Source organism: Chiloscyllium punctatum, chromosome 51, assembly GCF_047496795.1.
Source record: "Chiloscyllium punctatum isolate Juve2018m chromosome 51, sChiPun1.3, whole genome shotgun sequence".
Taxonomy (NCBI): domain Eukaryota; kingdom Metazoa; phylum Chordata; class Chondrichthyes; order Orectolobiformes; family Hemiscylliidae; genus Chiloscyllium; species Chiloscyllium punctatum.
Window position 1 is genome coordinate 35,622,244 of NC_092789.1, and position 11,105 is coordinate 35,633,348.

Sequence of the window (11,105 nt, forward strand, 5' to 3'; positions counted from 1 at the left end):
GTCTCTGGACTGCCTCCAATGGCAGTATATCTTTCCTCAGGTGATGCAAATAAACTGTTCTGTTTTCCAGCTCGGCTGCAACTTGAATCTTGCAGAGTTTTGACTATTATGCATCTTTCTCTTTGAAATTATGGTTGGGAAAAGACATGAATGCATTTCAAAACCGCTTTTCTAATCAAGTAGTTCAGGTGTTATGGCACACCATTGAAGCAGGTATGAGTTGAATACACTTCTTACTGACTGAGACGTAGGAATACTATCGCTGCATCGCAAGATCTTAGGTGCACAGGCTGGTAATTCTGATTGGTAACATTCTGATTGGAAATTATTTTATGTCTTCCAAGATGACAGAAACAGAATGGGTTAATGGAATAATAACACGTGATCAATAGATCGGCAGCACACTTTAGGTGCTAAAGTGCACATTGTAACTTCCGAAATGTAATTCCCCTGTTTGACGATTGGAGATATACAAATTTCTGAGAGCAAGATTAACACATATCATTTCAAGTTGTGGCAGCTTCAATTAACACCAGAGCTCCAAGCAGCAAAAGCATGATCACCCATGTCACTGTTGCGGTTCTGAGAAGGAGAATGATAAGATTGGAACACGGATCTTCTTTTCATGGGGTCACAGAGTATACTGGCGGTATTAACTCAATGACACAATGGTGACTGGCTCCCCTTCGGGTTCTACTAAGACGTAGATTACTAACTGAGACGGACAGTAACTGAAAACAAAGGTTGAATTATCTCATAGATGTTTTCATCATAAGCCGGACAGAGGTACCAGTCTTATGAATGACTGATTGTTAAAGTTAGCAATCGATTCTACAGAGGAGGCCATTCAGCTCCCTCGAGCTAGCTCAGACACTCAATCATAAAAAGCTGATCTTTGGGATAACTTCATATGCCTGCCTTGGGCCCATATCATTAATACTGAAAGTTGCCACCCAGGTGGACAATGCTGTTAAGAAGGCATGCGGTGCGTTAGGTTTCATTCGTAGAGGGATTGAGTTCCAGAGTTCCATATTATGCTGCAACTGTACAAAACGCTGGTGCGGCCACACTTGGAATATTGTGTAGAGTTCTGGTCCCCGTAATGCGGGAAAGATGTGGAAACATTGGAAAAGATGCAGAGGAGATTTACCAGGATGTTGCCTGTTCTAGAGGGAAAGTCTTCTGAGGAAAGTTTGAGAGACTTGAACCTGTTCTCATTGGCAAGGAGAAGGCTACAAGGGGATTTGATAGAAACATACAAGATGATTAGAGGATTAGATAGGGTAGACAGTGAAAGTTCGTTTTCCTAGGATGGTGATGTCAGTGTGTACGGGGGCATAACTCCAAATTGAGGGGTGATAGATTTAAGACAGATGTCAGAGGCAGGTACTTTACACAGAGAGTGGTAAGAGCCAGGAATGCACTACCTGCTAATGTAGTTAACTCAGCCACATTATGGAGATTTAAACAATCCTTAGATAAGCACATGGATGATTTTGAGATAGTGTAGGGGGACGAGCTGAGAATAGTTCAAAAGGTCGTTGCAACATCGAGAGCCGAAGGGCCTGTTCTGAGGCAGGCAATTGTAGGTTTTCATCATAGCCGATTGTTGATTTCAAAATCAACAAATGGAAATAGTGTATTTTCAATTGAACCTTAAGATCTCCCTGTTAATATCGAGACCATCTCAGTTATATTATCCCTTAATCTTCTAAATTCGAGAGAATAAAGTCCTATATTTTCTTAACTATCCTCAGAATGTAATTCCTTAATGTGCACTGAAATCCATCCTGGATCATTGCCTCCTTTCTGAGGTCTAGTGCCCAGATATGCTGTTAGCACATTCACGAAGCTATGAATGTAGACATTAATTTCCATCTGTAAAATTTCACCGAAATATTTGTTCATGTTATGAAGATTTCAGTCTTCGCTATCCTTTCAAGCAGCAAATTCTAGATTCGCATGACCCTCGATTGAAACAAAAATCCTCGTCCCCGCCAAATTCTCCACCCTTGTTGTAAATCTCCTGGTCAGTCACCCGCTTATGATGTGGAATATCTTCTTTCTCTCTATCCTATCTATTTATCTCACTCTTTACATCATAATTGATGTCTCCCCTCAGTTTCTTCTGTTCTGAGCAAAACAACTCCAGTCTGTCCAATCTCTCTTCATAAATGAATCTATTCAGCACAGGCCACGTGCTGGTCAATCTCCTACGTCTTTCCCAGTATTTTCACGTCTCTCTTGTGACGTAGATTCAGATGTGCACACAATACTGACGCTGTGGCCTGAGGTAAAATATGATCGATTTCGAGCAGAATTGTTCTCAGCTGAAGTTTCAGATCTTTTGTCAAGTCCAGAAATGGGAAATGAGCATGGGACAGTGCCCGAAGCAGCTGAGCAGCAGCTCTGTAAAACATTGTTCTACAGACTTGGAGACCTGCTTCATGTGCAGCGTTTGAATGGATGAGTGTTGGGCAACAGTTCTGAATTCGTCGATTGTCCTTGATTCCACTTTCCAACCTCGGTTATGAGAACATTCACTCGGCTGATCCGAAATAAGGAGTGACTTCTATATAAAGAAAGAGATTGAGCAAATAGGGCTTGTAATTATTGAAGTCGAGAAGAATCGGGGAAACTTGAAGAAATATGCAATTTTTTCATTCGCAGAATAAGGGCGTCTCTGGCCAGGTCAGAATTTGTTGCTCACCCCTAAACGCCCCTAAAGGAGAGTGTGGCCCGCACCCTATCATGGTTGTCTGCCCGTAGTAATCATTGGTAATGGTGGCCAAATTGCATGGCAGCCATGTTGATTAGACAGGGCAGTTTCCTGTGTATTAAGCCCTGACCGTTTGACTTTTGTCATTTCTGTACCCTGTGATTCTTCCACCTGTTCTCAATGGCGCCCCCAGCGGCGGCATTTTCAGCAATTAAATATGCGGCCCTATTGACCGATTTGGTGCCCCTTCCTCTAGGCTTCCATGGTTTGTCATCAGGGTGAGTCTGGGTGGCAGCATCTTCGAGAGTCTTTAGACTACCAGTACAAGTAACCAGTCATTCTCTGTAGCTGCGTTCGAGTTGCTGGACAGTTTGAGACTTGAGTATAACAGACGGCGTGGCTTTGTTTTGGTGGGCTGTTTTGGAGGTTCTTTTGTGCACAAGCCCAGAGGATCTTTTACTTGGGCGATGGGTAAGCTGTGGAATTTATAGAAGGAGCTTAATGAGAATGTGGGGTCGAGCCATCAGCTTTTTTGTCTGGTTGGATCGTATTTTGGGTGGAATGGCTTCATTCGTTAACATTGGGATTGTTGGGGTATCGTGTTGCTTGTATTTGTATTTGACTTTTGCTGTGGTCTACCTCTAGGTAAATTTTTTTGCGTGTCTTGTTGCGCGAAAATTCCCTGTTTTTCGAGTGAATTCTGGCATAATCCTCTCTTCTGTTGTGGTTCCGCTATTCTACTATTATAATCTGATGTCTGCTGCAGTACTGAAGCAGGTACTGTGGACGGACCTTTGGCCTGTGCCGCCAGGTGCAGAGGGAGAATCCTTTGAGGCCTGGGCCCTGGAAATTTTTGTTGCCAATTATCTGTCGATCGATTTAGCCTTTTGCATCCAGCCTCCTTGTATTCTTTCTCTGTGTGAGACATGCTGGTCTCAAAGGGGGGAATGTACGGAAGTTAACTTGTCATTTATGTAGCTAAAGTAGTGTTGTAAGGCATGCACATGATCATGTTACAGAGCAACTGTGACAGATAATGGTAGTGCACAGTGATAGGCCAGTTAAATCAGTGATAGATGTCCTAATACTGAAGGTAGTGGTGTTGTAATGTGACAGGTTAAGCGTTAAAAAGTGAACCCGTGTGGCAGAAGATGATTAATTTAGTTAGACAAAACAAGCCAGTATGATTGGTTATGCGAATGCTATCAGATAAGCACAGGAACCTCTGATTGTATCTACTCCAGAGAAGCAAATGTCTCGTGGGCAGACATTTTCTGGATGTCACAGCTTTGATTTTTCAAGATTAAAGATTAATTTCATGAAGGATTTCCTGCATCTCCTGGTAATTGCTTAAACAGAATATTGATTGATACTTCTGCAACGTAAGACCGACGTCTGTGGTTGGGAAACTGCTGGAGAATATAAAAGGGATAGGATCTATTTCTATTTGGAAGGAAATGGGTTTATCATTTAATAGGAAACATGGGTTTTGCAGGAAACATCATGTCTTACCAACTTGAAAGAATTCGTTGAGGCTGCAGCAAAGTTGATTGATGACAGACGTGCTGTGGATGTCGTGCTCATGGACTTCAGCACGGCGTTGCTAAGTCTCCCCAGGATACGCCGTTCGTGAAAGTGAAGTCGCATGGGTTCCAAAATGTACGAGCTAGGTGGATAAAGAACTGACTGGGCAGCATTAGACATAGCTCAAGAACGAAATGTGCAGTAAGTGGAAAGTTCCTGGAGAAAATTGATGTACAGAGCGATCTGGGTGTTCAGGTGGATTGTACTCTGAGGGCAGCAATGCAGGTCTATAGGCTGGTCAATAAGGCATACGACACGCTTTCCTTAATTGAACGTGGTATTGAGAACAAACGTTGGCAGGTCATTTTACACTTGAACAAGACTTTGATTCGGCCACGGTCGGAAAACGGCATAGAGTACTGATCGCCACATTGATAAAAGAATGTGAATGCTTTGGAGAGGGTGCAGAAGAGGTTCACAAGAAGTTGCCTGGTATGGAGGACACCAGTTATGAAGCGAGGTTGAGTAGATTAGGATAATTTTCATTTGAAAGGCGGAGACTCAAGTGGACGTGACAGGTTCACAAAATCATGAGAGGTGTAGACAGGGTGGATAGCAAGAAACTTTTTTTTCCCACACTTGTGGCATTCAATTACTTGGGGTCACAATTCAAAAGTGAGAGGGTAGATGTTTATGGAGATATGCATTGAAAGTTATTTACCAGAGAGTGGTGGGTGCCTGGAACGTGTTGCCACAGTTCGTGGTAGACGCTGACATGATCGGGTAATTTAAAATGTATCGAAATCACAGCTTTACACACGGAGGAGTAGATACCCCAGTCTCGCGACGATTCATCCCCACCCACTGCCAACACCTCACAGACATAGTGCTGAGAGTAATTCACGAGTGAGGGCTTTCGATAGGGGAAATGGATTGTTTGGTGGGAGGAGCCGGGCAAGTACAGAAACAGAATTAAAACACTACGTCACCATCCATTACCAATTTGCTTGGTGGAAAACATTGGAGGGGCGAAATGGCCTCCCCAACCCACGGGTTGCTTAATCAGGGATGCAACAGACCTCCAAACAGAACCTTGGAAGGAAAAAGGAAATATTATTGAAGACAATAACGATTATTCACAACAAAGTGAAGAAGAAACCCATGAGGGGGAAAAGAAATAACGTAGCACGTTTAGTATCCGCCCCAGCCTTTGAGGAATCTATTACAAGAATCGCATTTGATTGTGTAGGACTTGTAACTCAAACAAAAAGTGGGAATGAGTATTTTTTGAGCATAATGGTTGCATACAGTAGATTTCTGGAGGCAATTGCATTACTCCGTATCACGACAGAAGAAATTGTAGAAGATTTACTTAAATCTGTACATAGACATGCTTGTCCGACAGAGATACAATCAAGCATCTGATTGATACCTGCGTTAATATCCAAATTATTCAAGGAAGTTTTGGTTATTATTGGAATAAACCAATTCAAATCCACTGCATACCATTCTGTAATGCAGGGAGCGTTAAAAGCATGGTAATAAATTTTAAAGATCATGTTGATGGTTCACGCTCAAGACAAATCAGAGGATTGGGATAAATAAATTCTGTTTGTTGTTTTTGCAATTAAGGATGAACCGCATAAATCTATTAAGCTCTGTACATTTAAATTAGTGTCTATATATGAGGTAGATGACTACAGCAATTAATTAAGGAAAGATTCATGAGCCCGGGTTCGGGGACCATATATTTGTATTGTGTCTAATTTTACGGAGAGTTAAATGGAGGGGTTCGTCGCCTAAAGAGCACTTAAAATTGGACTAACATGTGATGAAACAGGAAGGAGGAATTACATTTAAAAAAACTTACATTTAATCTCAGGAAGTAAATTGTTGCTGTGAATTCCAGTATAGGCTATCATTTAAAAGCAACGTTTAGTGGATCGTATCAAACATGCCATTCACGTTTCAAAGTTGTACCAATAAACCTGTGTTACCCACTGCCCAAGTGTTAGCCGGGCCTAATTAAGCAAAGTTAGTCAAGGTGGCTGTCGATATGAATGGTATGGGCTAGTGCCTTACTCTTGTAAGAGGATGATGACGAGTTGAACTTATTGAGCACTTGTTTCAAAAATTTGAACTATCATCAATGAAACTATTCCATGATTGAGAAGGAAAGCTTCAGCTTGGTTTTAGCATTACGACATTTCATCATTTATAACGTCCATAATGTGCCTGGGAATTACATATAAAACAACTATTACACATTGATTTTTTTTGCAGAAATTTAAGGAAAATGTTTCGAGAATCCTTAGTTCGAATTTATTATTGCAAACATTTAATTTGGAAATTATACATGAGATAGGACGAGACAATATCATAACCAATGTGTTGTCATGACTATGATGAAGAAGGTGATAGGCATTCAGTGGCGGGAGTAAATTATCTGAAGTAGACAGTAGTAATGAATGTAAGCATGCTTAGAATTGTGATATGTATGCATTGTAGCACAGTAATAAAATGAAACAGGGACCCTCGTCTGGTCCGTAACAATGTGTAGGAGACAGATGACAAGTTAGATGTGTTGTTCCGTGCTAAGTGGAATTCAGTCCTGATAAGTGTGAGATAATGCAATTGAACCAGAAAAATAACTTAAAAAATATATGGTGTACGGTAGGATCATGAAGCACTGTGGATCAGAGGAACCTTGCTGTGTAAGCCCAGCAGTCTCTTCAAGTATCGGGACAGATGGGTACAGTGATTTAAAAAAATGTGGAATACTTGCTTTTATTTGCCGAAGCATTGAAGTTAACTACATGCAGGTGATGGGGGTATACTGTGTAAAATATTCTTTCGGCCACAGCTGAAATAGTATGCTCTGTTCTGGAATCCACATTGCAGGAGCGACGTGCTGGCACTAGAAAGGATGCAGATGAGATTTACCAGGATGTTACCTGGTCTGCAGAGATTCAGTTATGAAAACACTAGGCACATTTTTTTTTAGATTAGATTAGATTACTTAGATTAGATTAGATTACTTACAGTGTGGAAACAGGCCCTTCGGCCCAACAAGTCCACACCGCCCCGCCGAAGCGTAACCCACCCATACCCCTACATCTACATCTACCCCTTACCTAACACTACGGGCAATTTAGCATAGCCAATTCACCTGACCTGCACATTTTTGGACTGTGGGAGGAAACCGGAGCACCCGGAGGAAACCCACGCAGACACGGGGAGAATGTGCAAACTCCACACAGTCAGTCGCCTGAGGCGGGAATTGAACCCGGGTCTCCGGCGCTGTGAGGCAGCAGTGCTAACCACTGTGCCACCGTGCCGCCCATTGTGGTTGTTGTTGTTGTTGTTGTCCGTGGAGCAGAGGAGGTTCAGAGATAATATGACTGAGATGTACAAATTCATGTAGGGCAAAGACATAACAGACAGGAAGAAACTTGTCCCCTTGATGTAGTTTCAAATATTAGGAGGCATCGCTTAGAGGTGAGGGACAGTAAATTTAGAAGAAATGTGAGGAGCATCGATTTCACACCCAGAAGGTGGCGGGAATCCAGAACTGACTGTTTAGTTGTGCAGTTTATGCAGAAACACTCACAACGTCGAAGAAGTTTTCAGATGTGCACTTGCAGTGCCAAGGCATGCAAAGCTAGTGGATAAGTGCTTAGAAAATAGAATGAGAGTAGTTAGGGTGTTTTTGACTAGAGTACAAACAATGAGCGTTTTTTCTTTAGCTGTCTACGACTCTATGATGCTGTAACGGTGAAAATGTCCACATGCTGTAAACGAGAAAACGAATTGAAACAGAACATGACTTTCAGGGGTTTCGATGTTTATTTTTGTCAAAAAATTGCGAATGGTATATGTGGATATTGGTTTGCTCACTGAGCTGGAAGGTTCAATTTCAGACTTGTCATTACCATAATAGGTAACAACTTCAGTGAGGCTCTGGACGAAGCACTGATAATAACTCCAGCTTTCTATTTATATGTTTGCTATTCTTTGGGTTGATGATGTCATTTTCTGTGGTGGTGTTATTTCCTGTTCTTTTTTTCTCTGCGGGCCAACACGTTGACTTGGACCCAATTTACCACCAGCTGTGAAAAAGAACAGGAAACGTCATCACTACAGCAAATGACAACACCAACCCATAGAAACCCAAACAGAAAAGATAAAGGAATCATCAGCAGTGCTTCATCCAGTGGCTCACTGTAGATGTTACCTAGATGTCTGGAAATAAACCTTCCAGCTCAGCGAGGAAACCTACATACGCAACTTAAACTTGAGCTGCAAATCTTCTCAAAACTAGGTAATAAATGATATGTTCCATGAATGTTGAGTTTGCTTTTTGATCGTCTAAGTATTGCGTGTATTCTCGATGTTGTCCTCCATGTGCAGTTGGGTCACATGCATGTAGTCCGAGTGACATTAAAAGAAGCAAATGGAGAGGATGTGGTGGCAAGGTCTTATTGAGTTTACTTCTGAGCTTAAAATCCATTATGTTGCAATAATCGCAATGAATAGGTGGGTTTCATAATTCCAAGAATCACGTGGAGTCTGGTGCAATGAACAGAGAAGAAATTTCATCGATGCCTTATACCTAATATGCTCAATAACAGAAAAAGAAAACTTACTGAATTTTCTTTGCCATATCATTCTCATCTCATACTTATAAACAGAATATCGCGTTTTCCCTTGACTAATATTGGCCACTGCTTTCCAATATCTGTGGCAAAATTTGCGTCATATTAATGTCACTCTTTGTCGTTTTGGAAATAAAAAGCATGGGATGTGGGTGTCTCCAGCATGATTCAAATTTATTCTCCATTCCTAATTGCCCACAGGACGGTATGAAGTCAACAACATTGCCGGATGCCTGTCTGCAGTTTCGTGTAGAGTGGGCGGAGTTATGACGGCAGATTGCCATCCGATAAGAACCAAATTTAACCAGACGTTTATTAACATCAGTGAGAGTGGAATATAGTCAACAATAGACGAGATATCCATTTACCACAAAGTCACCAACTGACATGTTTGGATTCGAATCCAACTCACCACGAGATTGGTCTGAAGTCCTGGGCTGCTCGCCCAATCATGTTCCCATGATTCAATTTCTTGCTTAGATGAACAATATTACTGCAAGTGTAAGGATGGAAGGTCCAATCCGCCGTTGGTTAAATTTCACAATGCTTTTCCAATCCTCCATTGCAAAGCTGTGAGTTGTGTTTGAAAATCCAACTATCCAAACTGTCTCAATGAAGGCAAAGTACTGCACATGTTGGAAATTGCGATGGCGTTTCTCCTTGACCAAATCTATGTTGTCCTTGGAGTTTTATTTTTCAGAGTGGATCGTAAACACAGATTTTGCGGGGTTTCTGGTATGTGTGGATTTTATGACCAATTTGCTTATAACTATCAGACACTGCCTCAATCAAAAAGCTTTCAAGTTTAAAAAAAAACACTCGTAAAATGAAAAGCTCAACTCACACTGGTTTGATTTGTTTTTTTTAGCAGCCTGACTGTTCAAAGCTGCTGGTCCGTTGCTAGCTGGTAGTCTAAAGGAAACAGCTACGTGGAAGAAGGTGTGCCATGCTCAATGTCTCTGCCATTTCTCTCTCTCCTGTTGGACGCTGTGTTTGATCTTACCTTTCCTTGCCCAGGCATATTTACGGGGATTATTTCAGGAAATTGGAACAGCACAATTAAGTTGGGATAATCTGTTGGGTTTTCCGAATGATTAAATTATTCTGTGTTCTATGATATTTGGTTTGTGGTTTATTCGGTTTACCTAAAAAAAAGGTTTGTCTAAAACCAAGAGGTTTGACCAGCTGCATGACTCGTGCAATATCCACAATGTACCTACTGCAAATAACGAGTAACATGAGGGGTTGGAAAATCTTATTGAAATATTTTAAGGGGATTTGAAATGAAAGAATTGAAAATACACGAGAAAGTCGCAAGGTTTGATGGTATCTGTGGAGAGAGAAATACCGGGCATGTTTCAAATCTGAAACTCATTTCTAACGAAAAGTTACGTTGGTTGCAATTATTAGTTCTGTTTTTTTCTCCAAGGAAACTGTTAAACCTAATGGTTTTCGCCAGCAGGTTGAGAACCTCAGAACATGAGACAGTTTTCTCCAAAAGTTTAGAAGCTGAGAGGTGATCTGAGAAAAGTCTTCAAGCTGTTAACAGGAAAAAAACAGGGTACATAGATATGAAATTATGAAACTGGCAATGGATTATATTTGAATTAGGGCCAGATCGTGCAATATAGAACATGTCTTACACACAAAATGCGTGAGGTATTTGAATTCACTTCCATAAATGTGATTGGAGCTGGAGCAGTGGTTAAATTAAAATCTGTGCCCGATTTTTCTTGAGAAGCAGAGGTACTAAGGAATCAAAGTTACTTTGGGTAACAGATCAACCCTGATCTAATTGGATCATGAAACAGACTCTAGTGGCTGAATAGCTCACTCCTGTACCTATGTTCATGTAAGAATGAAAAACATGAACAAGCAATTCAGCCCATTGAGCTTGCTCTGCCAATTAATGGATCATGGTTAACTCATTCCTGAAGAAGGGCTTATGCCCGAAACGTCGGTTCTCCTGCTCCTCGGATGCTGCCTCGTCTGCTGTGTTTTTCCAGCACCACATTTTTCAACTCTGGTACTCCAGCATTTGCAGTCCTCACTTTCTCCTAACTCATCTCATACTCTGTTCACTTTCCCGCCCACTCTGCAAAATACACCTATTCATTAGTAAATGAATATCAGTCTCGATCCTCTTAAATTGTTCTCAAAATTCAAACATGCACCACACTTTAGAGCGACATTATTTTTCTCATATC